This window comes from Schistocerca nitens, chromosome 5 (assembly GCF_023898315.1).
Source record: "Schistocerca nitens isolate TAMUIC-IGC-003100 chromosome 5, iqSchNite1.1, whole genome shotgun sequence".
Classification (NCBI taxonomy): domain Eukaryota; kingdom Metazoa; phylum Arthropoda; class Insecta; order Orthoptera; family Acrididae; genus Schistocerca; species Schistocerca nitens.
The window spans coordinates 329,511,835-329,529,479 of NC_064618.1; the positions used below are offsets into that span (position 1 = coordinate 329,511,835).

Below are 17,645 nucleotides of genomic sequence, written 5' to 3' on the forward strand. Positions count from 1 at the left end.
GATTTCTCGTTCAGTCGTAAAACATTCCGACAGTCATCTGGCTCTGCTATAAGTTCTCTTAGCATGTTAGTATGGCCGTGCGTTGACCGCCTTTCAAGCCACTTTTTCGACCATTGCCGCTTCCTCTTGCCTTTCTCTTTGTAGTACGTAGTGACTGCAGTCGCAATACATGCGAGTTCTATAAGACCGAGCGCCGGCGACGTATTAGTTGCAAAGACAGTACTGATTTACGTGCCCTAGCAAAAATACTACGCAATAATATTAAATAATATTACAACGTCTTTGGCCTCGCCGCGCAGGGTAGCCGCGCGGTCTAGGGCGCCTTGTCACGGTCCGCGCGGCTCCCCCCGTCGGAGGTTCGAGTCCTCCCTTGGGCATGGATGTGTGTGTGTGTGTTGTCCTTAGCGTAAGTTACTTTAATTTAGATTAAGTAGCGCGTAAGCTTAGGAACCGATGACCTCAGCAGTTTGGTCCCACAAGACCTTACCACAAATTTCCAATTTTCTTTGGCCTCGCACTTTCGCGCAAAATACACTGAGATGACAAATGTCATGGGATACCTCTTAATAAAGTGTTGTACTTGTTTCTGCCTGGCGTTGTGCAGCAACTCGGCGTCGCATGCACTCAATAAGTCGTTGGAAGTCCCCTACATAAATATTAAGCCATGCTGCCTCTATAACTGAGTATAACTGTGAAAGTCTTGCCGGTGCAAGGCATTGTGTACGAACTGACCTCTCGATTATTTCCCATAAATGTTCGATGGGATCATATCGGTCGATCTGAGTGCTCAAATCATTCACTCGAATCGTCCAGAATGTTATTCAAACCAACCGCGAACATTGTGGCCCTGTGACATGACATCGTTGTTTGGGATTATGGAGGCCCTGAATGGCTGCAAATGTCTCCAGTTAGCCGAATATAACCATTTCCAGTCAATGGCCGGTTCATTTGGATCAGAGCAACCAACCCATTCCATATAAACACAGCCACCATCAGGTTTAACAGTGCCTCGTTGATAACTTGACTTCATGCCACAATCGAACCCTACAATCAGCTCTTAACAACTCATATCTGGACTCACCTCTCCAGGCCACGGGTATCCAGTCGCCTAAGGTCGAGTCGATATGGTCACGAGCCCAGAAAAATTGCTGAAGACGGTGTCATGCTGAAAGCAAAGGCACTCGCGTCGGTCGTCTGCTCCCATAGCCCATTAAAACCAAATTTCGCCGCACTGTCCTAACGGTTACGTTCGTCGTGCGTCTCACATTGATTTATGCGGTTATTTCACCCAGAGTTGTTTGTCTGTTAGCACTGACAACTCTACGGAAACGCCGCTGCTCTGCGGTCAAAATGGTTCAAATGGCTCTGAGCACTATGGGACTTAACATTTGAGGTCATCAGTGCCGTAGACGTAGAACTACTTAAACCTAACATCACTCGCATCCTTGCCCGAGGCAGGATTCGAACCAGCGACGGTGCAGCAGCGCGGTTCCAGACTGAAGCGCCTATAACCCCTCGGCGACAACAGCCGGCTGCTCTCGGTCGTTAAGTGAAAGCCGCCGGCCAGTCCGTTCTCCGTGGTGAGAGATAATCGTTGAAATTTGGTATCCCTGGCACACTCTTGACACAGTAGATCTAGAAATATCCAAATTTCCGAAATGGAACGTCCAATGCATCTAGTTCCAACTAATATTCCGCATTCAAAATCTGTTAACTCCCATCGGATGCCTTTTCACACGAAACACCTGAGTACAAATGACTGCTCTGCCAATGCACTACCCTTTTATATCTTGTGTACGCGATAATACCGCCATCTACATAGGTGCACATCGCTATGCCATGACTTTTCTCACCTCAGCGTATTGACACAATAATATTGCGCAACAATATTTATGCATGTGAGGTCCCCTTAGGAACTATGAGCACTAGTTCATCTTTCGCTACTGTGAAAGAAATTTATCCTACTGCACAAGTGCCGAAGCTTGTAAGGTAACCATTTTAGAATCCATGTTTACTAGGTCTCTTTTTGTTTTGGTCCATACTACCACCTCTGAAAGTTGCCTATCTTACAATGTTAGTAACAACAGTATCGTTATATGTATTCCTCTATCAGAAGTATCATAACGATTTTTGCTTATAATGTTCGATTCAGTCGTTCGCGGACGACGGTCCCTTACCAGAAATTGGTACATTTGCCTTTCTCCATCACCACTGGAAGTCTGTAATATCTTCACGGAGTCATCCTGTAAACAAAGACCGAAATCTGAAATAGGACACGCGGCTGCTACGGTCGCGGGTTCGAATCCTGCCTCGGGCATGGATGTGTGTGATGTACTTAGGTTAGTTAGGTTTACGTAGTTCTAAGTCTAGGAGACTGACGACCTCAGATGTTAAGTCCCATAGTGCTCAGAGCCATTGGAATTTGAAAAAGGACATTCTCGCTGCTACTGTCGTATTTGAAGATCTACCGCAGTGAATCATAATTGGGCACTGACGAGCCAAAACATTGTGATCACCTTCTGACACGCGTGTTGGTTCCCTTCCGGAACGCCAATCAGCAGTGATTCCGTGTTCTAATGCATTCGACAAGGACTTTCCAGTGGTTTGTGGCACCAGATGCCTACGCACAGATCACACACTTACCATAATTTGCTGGCGGTTGGTTTTGCCCGCGGAGCTAGAGCCCGATAACATTTCAGTTGCGTTTCATCTGATTCATATAAGCTGAATTTGACCGCCAAGACATCAATGAGGATTTGCAGAAAATAAATGCGTGGTGTAATGGCTGGCAGTTATCTCTCAATATTAGTAAGTGTAACCTACTGCGTATAACAAGGCGAAATTCCCATTAATGCGCGAGTACAAAATAAATTCTCAGTCTTTGGAAGCGGTAACATCCGTCAAGTATCTGGGTGTGGCTATTCGAAATGATCTCAAATGGATGGTCAGACTACACAAGTAACGGGCAAGGTGAACTCTAGACTGCGGTTTATTGGTAGAATCCTGAAGCGATGCAGTCCTTCAACAAAGGAAATAGCTTACAATACGTTCCTTCGTCCAGTCTTAGAGTATTGTTCGTCTGTATGGGACCCTTACCAGTTGCATCTCATTCAAGAGATTGAAAAGGCCCAAAGAAGAGCGGTAAGATTCGTGACTGATACATTAGCCATCGCGAGAGCGTGACACATCTCATGGAAAGGTTGAAGTGGGATACACTTGCAGATAGACGGAGCGCTAAACGGAAGGGGCTGCTCACTAAATTCCGAAATCCGATCTTCGCCGAGGATATAGAGCATATACTATTACCACCAACTTTCAAATCACACAATGATCACCACTGAAAGATAAGGGAAATTAGAGCTCGTACTGAGGCGTTCAGACAGTCGTTTATCCCTCATGCGATCAGCGAGTGGAACAAGGTGGGGGGGGGGGGATATGACCTTGGCGCGAATTGTGCCCTCCGCCACACACCGTTGGTGGCTAGCGGAGTATATATGTAGATGTAGATATAGAACGTAAGCTCACTATCATGCTCCTCAAACCATTGCAGCAAGATTCTGGTCTTGTTACGCGGACAGTAATCCGGCTGCAAGATGCCATCGCTGTTGAAGGAGACATAAAGCATAAGGTGTTACAAGTGGTCTCAGATAATGTTCACGTAGTCCACAGCTGTCGTGGTGTCTTCGATTGCTACCGCAGGGCCCGTTGAAGCCCAGGTGAATGTTCCCCATGACGTAATACTGCTCCAACCGGCGTGCGTCCGTGGCGCGCTGCATGGTTCGAGCAGACATTCGCCCGGATGGCTGCTTATCTAGACACAATCTGGTTTCATAATTAACGAGATTCACCCGACTAGATGACACGATTCCACTGCTTCGTGGTCCAATCTCTATGGTGTCGTGCCCACTGTTAACCGTAACTGACGATGTTGGTGGGTCGACAAACGAACACTTAGGGGTCTTCTGCTGCGGAACACCACGTTCAATACTTGTGCCCTCGCCATTACTGCACTCTGTCGTCAGATCTGCCACAGATCGCCGCCTATCCTGCTGTAGCGAGCGGAAAAGCCTCCGATCCCTATGTTCTGTCATGGGGTATGGACGTCCAATTTCTTGTCGTCTACTCGTAGTTGCAGCATTCTTCAGACACTTTCCAAAGATACTGACGACAGTAGCACGCGAACAGACAACCAGCTTCACAGTTTCCGCATTTGCTCACTCTCAGGCACAGGGCCAAAACAATTTTTCTTTTTTTTTTTTTTTTTTCAGAGTCGCTTAACTCAGCGGGTTTCCGCATTTGCGCCAATTATCATCGTCACTGTATAATGGATTTGTACTGTAAATGATGAAAGTATGTGAATGCAGCTTGCCGCTAACTTGGTGTAATGTCTCTCACACATAAACCTGTACAGTAAAGTAAGGGCCTCCTGTTTTATCTTTAGGCTGATCCGTGATAAGACAGACAAACGATTATACTAATGGAGGATTCTGTGTATTTTCTCTAATTTCATTCGCTCTCTCTCTCTCTGTCCTTTATCTATATACAGTTTTAAATATAATATTTCATTACGTGAACTCAGCCCAATAGAATCTCTGTTGGAGCCCTTCGTCTTAATATTCAGCGGCTGGCTTGCTGTAAAAGATCTTTATATCTATTATTACTGTTAAGCGCTGCATTCAGTTGGGAAAATCGATCGTTTGAACAATTCGTTCATTTTACGACAGATTTAGAATTTCAGATGTGTCCGAAGCCTTTTTGGACGATTTTATAAAATCTCGGTGATTGCAGGTTCTCTTCGTCACAACTGAAACTTCCCCACTAATTACAGGGCCAAGACAATCATCAATGATTCAGACAGAGAACTCATTCGTCATTCACTCTAGAATAAAAGGGTCACAAACCTTATTTCTGAGGAAAATTGTATATTCAATCCATCTCCATTACATGTTCCGTTTTCTGTTGATTCCAAGTCTTACTTAATTTGCGTTTACAGTTTTTCTCTCTCTTCAAATAACCCGCTAGTGGCACAAACGTTAATAGCTCGCTTTAGCGAGAAGAAGAGCAAATATGTCTCTTTTAGCAACCCGACAATCTTCCAACAGATACTTCCGAAGCTGTCCTCGTTATCCGTCCCTAACAAACATGGAGAATACATATATGTATCTCTGTTCTTCCAAAGAATAAACGTACTAGAAAAATACCTTGGCGTCGACGAGCTGTCGGCGCATATATTACTAGAAAATCCGATCAGATACTTTCCAAAAGTGAATAAATGTGGATGATTTGATTGATAATTATTAATTATTGCGTGGTAGAGGGTAATTTTCCGTGGGGAGATTACAACTGGAATGATTCTCCATTCGTCTCTGCTCCGCTCGTATACGAGGGCTATTCGGAAAGTAAGGAACGTTAAAAGTGAAGGTGTAGTGTTAAGGGGGCCTGGAGATGGATGCTAGCAACGTAGTCCTTATCTGATTGGAATAGTCCAGATCAACGACCAGTTTGGTACTACCGTCCAGCCCTAAACTAATGGTGTTTCCTTTCGTCTACATGATGAGTACACTGACTTTTGTGGTTGATTCTTTACAGTGGGTAGCAGAACTAATGTGTCTCACCACTGCAATTTCATTATTTCTGTAACTCTGCAGTTGCTTAGGAAACGGCCGAAGTGTTGCTGACCCAAGACGCTGATTTTTAGACATGTTAATGATCGCTTCGAAAGAACCCGCATCTATGTGGAACATAATTTTTGCATAATTTATGTACACATCAAATGTCAACAGGTGGGTCGGAGTTGGCAGTACGGCACGATCTTGGAGCAAAACTGGGCCTGCGCCCAGAGTGTCAGTCCTGGTGTCTGTGCACAGAAGGCACGTCCTGTCTACATTCACTTTATTGGCAGAGTTGCACACTTCAGCCTTTTGGCCTGACCTTCGATCTCAGCTTCCTGAAGTAGCATTGCTGTCTTTGATGTATAGTGAAATAAGTAGAACATGAGCGTAGCTTTCTGGAGGAACGTTTGCCTGACCTCTCCTGTGGATGCGTGACTGACTGCTAACAAGGGAACCTCCCCATCGCACCCCCCTCAGATTTAGTTATAAATTGTCACAGTGGATAGGCCTTGAAAAACTGGACACAGATCAATAGAGAAAACAGGAAGAAGTTGTGTGGAACTATGAAAAAATAAGCAAAATATACAAACTGAGTAGTCCATGTGGAAGATAGGCAACATAAAGGACAATGTTAGCTGATGAGCGCCGTGGTCTCGTGGTTAGAGTGAGCAACTGCGGATTGTAAGGTCCTTGGTTCGAGTCCTGCCTCGAGTGAAAATTTTATTTTCGCAAAGTTATGATCTGTCCGTTCATTCATTGACGTCTCTGTTCACTGTAATAAGTTTAGTGTCTGTGTTTTGCGACCGCACCGCAAAACCGTGCGATTAGTAGACGAAAGGACGTGCCTCTCCAATAGGAACCGAAAACATTTGATAGCAAGGTCATAGGTCAACCGATTCCTCCACAGGAAAACACGTCTGATATATTCTTTACGACACTGGTGACGGCATGTGCGTCATATGACAGGAATATCTTGTCGACCCACCTAACTTGCACACATGACGAATGGGTAAAAAGATTCTTCTACCTTACCCGATTTAGGTTTTCTTGTGGATGTGATAATCACTCCCAAAAAAGTGATGAAAACATAAGAGTTTGTCACATAAACTGCATCAAATGAATGCAACAGTTTCACAGTCGCACAGTCTTCCCTGTGCTCTGTCAAATCATATGTTTTTTACATTTTCAAATGTTTCCGTGCGTAGACCGTCAAATCCTGTATATGTCCAAGCAAATCTGAACATGTCCTGGAATTTTGGAGAGCGAAGATGATTATGTGTGAGTGCCTGAACTTTGATAATTATCTGAAAATAAAAAACCAAACTTTTCACTCGAGAGAGGATTTGAACCCAGGACCTGTCGTTCCGCAGCTGCTCACGCTAACCACGGGACCACGGTGCTCGTAAGCTAACACGTTCCTTGATGTTGCCTAGCTTGCACATGGACTACACAGCTTGTATATTTTGCTTATTTTTTTCATAGTTCCACATAACTTCTTCCTGTTTTCTCGATTGATCTGTGTATAGTTTTTCAAGGCCTATCCCTGTGCCAACTTATAACTAAATCTGAGGGGGGTGCGATGGGGAGGTTCCCTTGTAAGAAATCACGTTCACTGAACGGCGAAAGTGAATCTGGCTGCTGCTAGGACAGTGAGTGGAGAAAGGATATTTAATCGACAAGACCACAATAACCAAGTGACCTGGTGTGTATCACTCCGGGATCACAGAGTCCGAGTGATATTGTGGGCGGAAGAGGCGAGGGCTCCAGCTGTAACTGTGGCTGCTTGTGGCTGATCTCTGTAGTGAACCTTCGCGACCGGTGCTGCGATTGGAACTAGAGCTCGATGGCTGGATGGCCGCTTAAGTACTGCTTCGGCAGCATGATATATGCCCAGTGTACTTCTGGGCATGTGATCGGCAGAATCATGTAGTACTATGCCCATTGCTGTGGCGTCTGTAGGAAAACAAACCGGTGAGCTGTGGTTTGCCTTTAATGTTGACGTGCAGTCTTGCCGGGGTAGAATCCCTGGCGGGGGCTGGAGCTTTCGCAACCCGCCAGTCACGCCAGTATTGCTGGTAGGCAGAGTTGCCCGATACAGCTGACTACAGCAAGCAGGTTCACTCACATGTGGGTTGCCGTAGCTATGCACAGAGATACTAGTATGGACAGCTGGATCAAACCAGTCTCTGATCTGGAGAGCTCAACAACGATGCACTGAGGAACGCTGAAGACAGAGTATGCAATGAAGAAGTACTGAATCGAATAGGGGGAGAAAGTTTTATGGCACATAGTGACTATCAAAAGGAATATTTTTGCTAGAATACATCCTGAGGTATCAAGGAATAACTCTGATAATGTAGGGAGGGATGGGAGAGGGGTTAAAACTGAACCGGGAGACAAAGACTTGAGTACAGCAAACATGTTGAATTGGAAACAAAAGCTGCTTCAAACCACTCTTTCAGACTGGAAACCGCATCATAGGATAAAATATATAGAATTTGAAAGGTCTTAATTGCTGTGAATGAGGCAGCTCACTGCTCCACTGTTGTAATTGACATGAAGGACACCTGTGCCTTTTCCTCAGTACGTCGCAAGTGTGAATCGTGGTCAGAACAGTGTTCTGTATAGCACACTCCGTCTTCAGGCCACAAGTGGCCCATCGGGACCATCCGACCGCCGTGTCACCCTCATATGAGGATGCGGATAGGAGGGGTGTGTGGTCAGCACACCGTTCTACCGGTCGGTACAATGGTTTCTGTAACCGGAGCCGCTACTATTCGGTCGAGTAGCTCCTCAGTTGGCATCACGACGCTGAGTGCACCCCGAAAAACGGCAACAGCGCATGGCGGCCCGGATGGTCACCCACCCAAGTGCCGGCCACACCCGACAGCATTTAACTTCGGTGATCTGAAGGGAACCGGTGTATCCACTGCGGCAAGGCCGTTGCCCGTTCTGTGTAGTAGTGAGTGCATTATGCCTAGAGCTAACTGATTTCTAACCTGGGCAAATTGTTTGTGTTTATATAGTGGGCACTCCCGTTAGCAAGAGAGCCGAAGCGTTTGGTGTTTCGAGAGGCACCGAATCGAACATTTATACCACATGCAAGGAAAGCGAAGAAAACATCATTGGCTAAGCCATCATCGGGTGAAAGTGTGTGTAGAGTGATCGTGACGGACGGTCATTGAATATGGTTGTGACGGAAGATAAGGAGACGACAGCTGCAAAAGTCACTGCAGAACTGAATGTCGCACTCGCGAAGCCTGTCAGCACGAAAACAACATGAAGGGTGCTCCCTAAGACAGGAATTACAGGGCGACCTGGAATTCCAGAACCAATGATCTGTGGTGCAAACATCCAAAACAGGAGAAATGGGTACCGAAGACATAAAACGTGGACTATGGAGCAATGAAAGAAAATCATTTGGTCGAATGAGTCTTGTTTCACATTGTTTCCAGCTTCTGGCCGAGTCTACGTCCCCAGAGTGAAACATGGCTCGGTTTCGGAGATGATTTGCGCGTCCCTGTCGTGGTACTCCTCGGGCCTAATGTTTACACTGCAAAGTGATATTACTGCTAAGGGTTATGCGGCCATTTTCACTGATAAGGTCCATTCAATGTTATAACCAACTGTTCCAGTATAACAGGGCCCCTATTCGCACAGCTTGCATCGCCAGGGTTCGCTTTGTGAGCACGAGGATGGTTTTTCGTATCGTCCCTTGCCACCACAGTCAGCAGATCTCAATATTATTGAGTCTTTGTGGTCTGGTTTGGAGAGAACAGCGCGTGATCGCCATCCACTTCCATCATCGTTACCTGACTTGCCACTGTTTTGCAGGAAGAATGATATCAGATTCCCATTAAAAGCATCCATTCCGAGACTACTGGAATGACTTTTGCATGCCAATGTTTTTCGTGCACCAAATTAGACATGATAATGTGTTGTGTTTTTGGTGCTTTCATACGTTTGTCGACCCCTGTACGTGCAAGCATATAAAGAAGATATCTTTACAAAATCGGACTGTCCTTTAGAAAATTACAAGTTGGCACTGCTGTACGTAAGTTAAATTCTACCAAACGTTTCTGTCGTCAAATTGAAAAATCCGGTGAATGTCTTTGAAACACCCACTAGTCTAACAGCCGTTGGTAGAGGAACTTCAGTACCTTCAGTACGTATTGTATACAATATTTGGCTGCGCTCAGCACCCTGAATGAGGCCTTGCGATATTCTGCGAGGACCCACCATTTCATTACTGAACCGCATGTGCAGCCTTATGGTGTAAAGCGACCAGTAGATCCATCTGTCGAAGATACTGGACTTCTAAGAGCACACAACTTTTGAATTTGTGTAGAAATATGAACATTATCAAATGAAGCCGAGGTGTCGAAGTAGATTGTTGTGAGGAACCAACGGCGGACGAAAGCGGCCAAAATATCAGTTGTTAATACTGATTATCACAAGACCCCCTTTTTTTCTTAGACAATTTTAGATAACAGATAGCAGTTAATTGTGTTCAGTCGGCTTTTCACAGTCCAAACCAGAGCTTTACTGATAGAAGAGCTTACTGAAGCTGGCCCGTATGACCTGGTATGACTGTGCTCTTGCCAAGCCTGTCCGCAGCTCGTGGTATAGTGCTACCTCTGGATCGCGGGGTCCCAGGATTGATTCCCATCCGGGTTTTTTGTGTTGTCCTCATCATTTCATCATCATCCTCATCATTCGTGACAGTGACTAGAACGGACTATGAAAATAATTGTACTGTGAAAAAATTGGGACTTTGTACGGGCGCTGATGACCGCGTAATTGAGCGCCCCACAAACCAAACATCATCAACATCATCTTCCCCAGCCTCATTATGGGAGTAATTATTTGTGAAATCTGAACAAATCCCATAGGTTGTCTCGCAGATGTTGTAATGCCCCTGGTGGCTACTGTGTGAGCATCGAGTAGCAAAGTAATATTATTCCCGGTGATTGTGTTTGAGTTTTGCTTTACTATCAGCGGAAATTCCTTCACAGTAATGTAGTGGCTGGTTATTCGACGGTTTCAACTGGCGACGGGTCACATACAAGCAAACACTCGTTCAGTCTGCAAAATCATCAGCAAAAGCAATAAGCACACAAATGGATCATAATTCATACATCAGTCTGCATGATATGAGATGGTGGAAAGTAAATATATATTCTTCTCTTTTTCAGTCCTTTCAAAAGCTCTCTTAGTTTTTCAGTACCACATAAAGCTTTTTCATGGTGTAATAAAGTTTATTTTACTTTTAGTAACAGGAATTTTATTGGGACAGTAAGTTGGGTACACGAAGAATCCCTGCTTTTTATGTACATATAGCGGCCTGACGAAGTAAAAGCACTCCAGTTTTCATCTTTCACTCCGCCTCTGAAGGAGATGGTGGGCTATGGGAGAGCGTAGCCCTTTTCACTCAGTAGCTGTAGTTTGTGCTGATGCGACACCATTTATTTAGGACAGCTGGGTGGTTATACAAATTTGTATGACTTTGAACTTAATATAAATGGACAGTTGGGAGGAAGATGTTGTTGTTCCTTAAGTTTCCTTCATTACAGATTCTGGCATTGCCCTTACGGCTCAGGAGAAACCTCCTGGTGGGATTGGTTACCTGTTGTTCACCTTATATATCTTCATATTATCTCACTGGTCTCGATCATGTGATATTGTTACCTTGGAATTTTGTTGACAGAAAATTTCCATCTAATTCTGTAGAATTTAAGAAATTTGAAAATCTAGTCCTTCTTCTATAGGAGTTTACTGACGTAATTTTGCCCAGTAAGTTGTTCTTTCTATATCAGGCTGCTGCGTCATCCCAAATCCCAAATGCTTGTAGGTGTTCTTGTCTGTTGACAATTTCGTTGATTTCTTCGTTTTCCAGAGGATTCTATTGGAACGAATTCGATACTGTTACTACAATGTAAAGGTTTGGCCAAGTTGGAGACTTTTTTGCGTGGCACTAAAAACATCTTGTATGAACAGCTTGTACGACGCAAAAATGTTGCCCCTAACACTACATATCATGCAGGGGATGATGGAACAGTTTTTAAAGGTTTTTCCACCACAAGATGGATCCTGGTTTATTCTATGAAATTTAATTTCATCAGTCAAGCCATCAAATTCATTGTTAGCCATCAAATTCAGGAGTTGATGCAGGATCATTAATTTGGGAATTCAATGGATGTGAGAGAAAAAGTTGCTTGCACTGCCTCCAGTTCTATGACTGAAAACTTTCTAGAGAATAAAAAAACACCGAAATTACAAGAATGTTGTCGAAATAATTTTGGAGAATTTGAAGAAGTTGACTTAAACATGAGTGAAAAAGTCCACCTCCTACTCTCTCATGTTGACTAATTCACTGAAATGCTGGAACATTATAGTGAAGAGCATGGAGAATGCAACCACCACGATATTGATGGTATGGACAAGTGGTACCAGGGAAGATTGAGTGAAAGTATAATAGCCGACCATTGTTGGATATTGAAGATGGACGTTTGACGACAAAACAAAACAAACAAAGTTCGAAAATTAAATACAAGAGAGTACTCACGATGTTACTAACTTAACTGTTTTTAGTATAGACATATAGCAGCAATAATAGGCTTGAATTTTGTATTGATATTTGTGCTTCACTTAGTTAAATCTCAAAAACATGGGGTTTAATTTTTTTAATTCAGATGCGGTAGAACAAAAGTAAAGTGAATTTGAAAATAAGCATTAAAAATTGGTACTAGAACACCTAGCACGCCAAATAAGTTAAGCACCCAAAAGCATGATCCAATGCCAATGTAACTTCGTACACGTACACACCATCGTCAGGTGTGTAAATCATTAGAGTTTCAAGTCTCCATGACAGGTAGAACGGCTGCCACAGGGCATTAGTGTTGCTCGTGTTTAGTATTCAGTGAATAAAGTGAAAAACAAAGGGATGCCACGTATTCGTGTGAGACAGTGATATCAACACCTGGAAGAGTTTGAAGGACGCCTAATTGTAGATCACCATTTGGCCGGCTGCAATATCCAGATTTGTAGAGCATTCGGATGTGACAGTGGTCCGATGACTGGGTGTTGTGTGATGTCAGTTCTAGGGAACTGATGACCATAGATGTTAAGTCCCATAGTGCTCGGAGCCATTTGAACCATTTGAACCTTGGTCTCCCTCTACGATTTTTACCCTCCGCACTTCCCTCCAGTACTAAATTGATGATTCCTTGATGCCTCAGAACGTGTCCTACCATTCTTATAGTCAAGTTGTGCCACAAATTCCTCTTCTCCCCAATTGTGTTCAGTACCTCCTCATTAGTTACGTGATCTAGCCATCTAATCTTCAGCATTCTTCTGTAGCACCACATTTCGAAAGCTTCTATTCTCTTCTTGTCTAGATGTTCAGTTCCATACATGGCTACACTCCATACAAATACTTTCAGAAAAGACTTCCTGACACAAAAAATCTATACTCGATGTTAACAAATTTCTCTCCTTGAGAAACACTTTCCTTGCCATTGCCAGTCTACATTTCATATCCTCTCTACTTCGACAATCATCAATTATTTTGCTCCCCAAAAAGCAAAACTCATTTACTACTTTAAGTGTCTCATTTCCTAATCTAATTGCCTCAGAATCACCTGATTTAATTCGACTACATTCCATTATCCTTGTTTTGCTTTTGTTGGTGTTCATCTTACATCCTCCTTTCAAGACACTGTCCATTCCGATCAACTTCTCTTCCAGGTCCTTTGCTGTCTCTGACAGAATTATAATGTCGTCGGCAAACCTCAAAGTTTTCATTTGTTCTCCATGGATTTTTAATTCCTACTTCAAACTTTTGTTTTGTTTCCTTTACTGTTTGCTCAATATACAGATTGAATAACATCGGAGATAGGCTACAAACATGTCTCACTCCCTTCTCAACCACTGCTTCTCTTTCGTGCTCCTCCACTCTTATAACTGCCATCTGGTTCCTGTACACATTGTAAATAGACTTTCGCTCCCTGTATTTGACCCATGCCAGCTTCAGAATTTGAAAGAGAGTATTCCAGTCAACATCATCAAAAGCTTTCTCTAAGCCTACAGATGCTAGAAACGTAGGTTTGCCTTTCCTTACAGTGTTGCACATCCTAAACCCAGTTTCGTGTACACCTTCTGAAGTCACTCTATCAAGAATGCTCCAGGGGCAAAAAAAAAAACCTCCGATTACTGTAGATGAACTGTCATTAGGTTCCCTGGCCTATTTATAGTATAACCTTTCTTTCATTCTCTAAGCTGCGAGATAGACTGCCAGAGTAAAGAGACTGTGTAGGCCGTAAATGAAATGCACACGTAGCAGTGTTTACATCTCCGAACCTGCATAGTCGACTAACATCGCCTGTTTCAGCACGCTGTGGGGACGACCTTGCCAGCCACTGCGTAAGTGGGCTCAGTCATTCCTTCCATATTTGTCAGACGTGTTTACCACAGTGTTTTGTTTTCGCCTAACGGACTGAGAGCATAGGCGCCACTGGAAGTAAACATGGAAGTAAACTCATCCGCAAACTTGCATCCTGTTAGGGCTTTGCTTGCAGAAGCGTACGAACCTCAAGGGAACAGCGGAAGGCGTTGAAACCGGTGTATAGTTGTAATCTGTCAGGAAGACCCAGTGAGACATTTATTTTCCCACTCTGTGCCTCCTCATGCTGAAAATAATATTCTATAGACGTTACAAAACAAGGAAGATTAGGCAAATAATACTGTTGGAAGAACACCTTCAACTGAGCATTATACCAGAGGTTGAAAATACCGCTTCAGTCGTAAATGTCTTTTATTATCACGACCGGTTTCGAGCTCTGATAAGCCCATCCTCAGGTGTCGCATTGGGAATAGCAAGAGGCTGGAGACAGTTTTCACACCCCGCAGCACAAATAAAAAACAAAAAAATTCGTAAAAATGTTTTAAGAAACTTTTGAAAAACATTTAGAATCCACCGGTCGTGCTAGATGCTGTGAAACCTATGTCAATGCGAAAGTGACACCGGACAGTGCTACGGACGACTACCTGGGTAGGGAGATATGCAAATAATACCAAGACACTTACGCTGTGCTGTGGCCCCCGGGCGCCACGGTGACGTATACTAGGCGCGCTGTGTTACCTATGAGCGAAGAGCGGAGTACCGGATGCGAACGAGGAAGCAAATCGGTGAACAAAAGTGGCAAAAGCTGCCATCTATTGACTGAGAGAAGAACGCGGGGCCACTAGCCCGGCCGTTCACAATTTGAGTTAGTCGTTTACATTTAAAATTAATAAAAAACAAAAAAAATTCATAAAAATACACGAAATAAATTAAAAGTGCATTATGCATGGTAAAGGAGCGTTTGTACAGGTCGATACAGAACTGTGGTAAAACTGCAATGAAACTTTTCTTTTACATGTGTAGCAAACAAGTTTTAAATTTTGTGGGGATATATAAGTGGCAATATGGAACAAAGCGTCATCTAGAGGGTTGGATCCCCTCCTTCGAAAGCGTCCGATTGCAAAGCCTGGGCTACTCGCAGGGTGGAATCTCCGTCTTCGAAGATTGTGTTTGTCTGTCTGTCTGTGTGCCCGCTGCTGTCGCTGTTCGTTCGTTCGTTCGTTCGTTCGTCCGTCCGTCCGCCTGCCTGCTCGCTGTCCATCGCCGTCGTCGTAACCGCTGCCGCTGCCGCCGCCGCCGCCGCCGCTACCGCCGCCTGCTGTTCGTCCGTCTGTTCGCCGCCGACCATCGCCGACGCCGACGCCGCCGCTGCCTGCTGCACGTCCGTCTGTCCGTCGCCGTTCGTCTGCAATGAGTACTCCCACCTCCACCGTCATCTACACCTCCCCCTCTCCCACAGTCACTTCCTGGAGTGCCGCTCCTGGCCTCCCTCCTAACACCTCCCCTTCCCTTCCCCAACTTAACCATCCCCCTATCTCCTCCCCTGCTGTATACCCACACCTCTACACCCTTCCTCCAGCCTCCACACCCTCAACAGCTCCCACTCCTACCCCCGCCCTCACGTACGCCTCTGTTGCCGCCTCTGCTGCCGCCCCTCAGGTGGTTGGCTTCCCCTCTCTCACCGACCCCGTCGCTTCGTCTTCTGCATCTCCCGCACGCATCACGTCGCGCCGAGCCACCATCGCCACCACTGAACCAGCTGCTTCTCCCGGTGCCTCCACTACGCCACAGGGATCTGCCTCCCACCACCTCCCTCTCCTCCCCGTCCCTCTCCCCTCCTCACAGCCTCCAGTCTCCAAAAAACCCCAAAAGCGCGTCCTTACCGACTCTGCTCCCGCCACTTCCCACAAAAAATCAACACCACCTCCCCCTCCCCCTGCCGTCACCATGGACACCACCCCTCCTCCTGCCATCCATACCTTGGCCCCCACCCTCCACACCTTTGTCCTGTCAACTCCCGATCCTAAGTTCCTCGACGCTCGTACCCTCACCAAGGGAATACGAAAGTACTTACCTGGTGCTCCCATTTCCCAACTCATTCCCCGCAGGGACTCAGTCCTTATCAAGTCCCCGTCCCCATCCTTTCACACAGACCTCCTGCGAAATCTCCCACGAGTTATGTTTGGCCCCCACGCCTCTCTGACACCCTTCCTTTCCGCTTCCACTCCTCGTCAGCCCCAGCCTCCCCGTCGCCCCCCCCCCCCCCCACCTACACCGCTGTGATCACCAAGCTCAGCCCGGTGGTCACAGAGGATGAAGTGTTGGTAGAACTGAACTCCCACTTGGAAATCCGCTCTGCCCGCCGTATCCACAATGCCTCTGGTCCCACCTACCTCATGCGGGTATTCTCTGAGTCCGCCCCATCCATAGACCATCTCCTCACCCAGGGTGCCCTGATATACCACCGTCGCCACCCTGTTGAATCCTCCAAACCCCTCCCCAATCCTACCGTTGCCAGTGGTGCCTGATGTACAATGACCACCTGACTCCCAACTGCAAAAACCCCCCTACCTGGCCCCATTGCAAGGCCTCCCACTTTCTTAAGAACTGCCCAAACCTCGATGCTCCTCCTTCCTGTAATACCTGCAATGGCCCCCATCCCACATACTCCCACAAGTGTAAGGCTAAACCCCCTCCAGCCACCCCTGAACTTACAGTCCCAGTTCGTCCCGTCGATCCCCCTGTCCATCCCAACAATTCCCTCCGTCCACCCCCCACGGCCGAGGACGTCATTCGGTTCATTACCGTTGTACTCCAAAACATTCACCCTTTTCAGCGCCCCCACACCTTCCAACAAATATCCCTTGCTGCTCGCTCTGTTTTCCATCTGAACACCTTCGCCACTTACTGCCACAACCAAGCCCACTTCACCTTCACCCGCCTCGAAACCCTAGTTTAAGTCTCTTCCCTTCCCTCTCTTCCCCCCCTCCTTCCCGTCATGGCGCGGCACGAGTCTCGCATCCTCTTCCAGAACATTCGCTCCTTCTGCTCCAACAAACACCTCCTCATGCACACCCTCTCCCACCACCGGGTCGACACCTTCCTCTTAAATGAAACCTTTCTCCAGCCTCACCATTCTATCCACACCTCCCCCTATATCCTCCACCGCACTGACGCTCCTGATCCTCGTGCGCAAGGTGGAGTTGCGATTGGCCACCTTAAGCATATCCCCGTCTGGCCACAACCTCTCCTTAATGACCCCACTGAACACCTTATCCTTAGCGTCTTCTTCCCCTCCCTCACCATTACCTGTGCCACCATCTATGTCCGCTCCACTGCTCCTCTTCCTTATGACTTCATTTCACACATTGACCACACCTTCTCCACCTATGTGATTGCCGCCGACCTCAATATCCATAGCCGCACTCCTGCTGCCCTTCGGCGGTGGCATCAGTTCCTCTCCACACTCCAAGGTGACCTTGTTCCTCTTCCCCAGCACACCCGACCTGAAAGTAACACCACCCCCGATGTTGTCATTGCCTCCGCCAACCTCCTTGGGCGTATCACTGTCGCCGTCCTTGACCCCACAGGTAGCGATCACCTCCCTGTCCTTCTCACCATAACGTCTGCAA

At 46.0% G+C, this 17,645-nt stretch overlaps 1 pseudogene; it reads right to left on the reverse strand.

The window, feature by feature from the left end:
* Positions 1-8,442: 8,442 nt before the first annotated feature.
* Positions 8,443-8,560, reverse strand: LOC126261452 (5S ribosomal RNA; annotated as a pseudogene).
* Between the last annotated feature and the right edge of the window lie 9,085 nt (positions 8,561-17,645).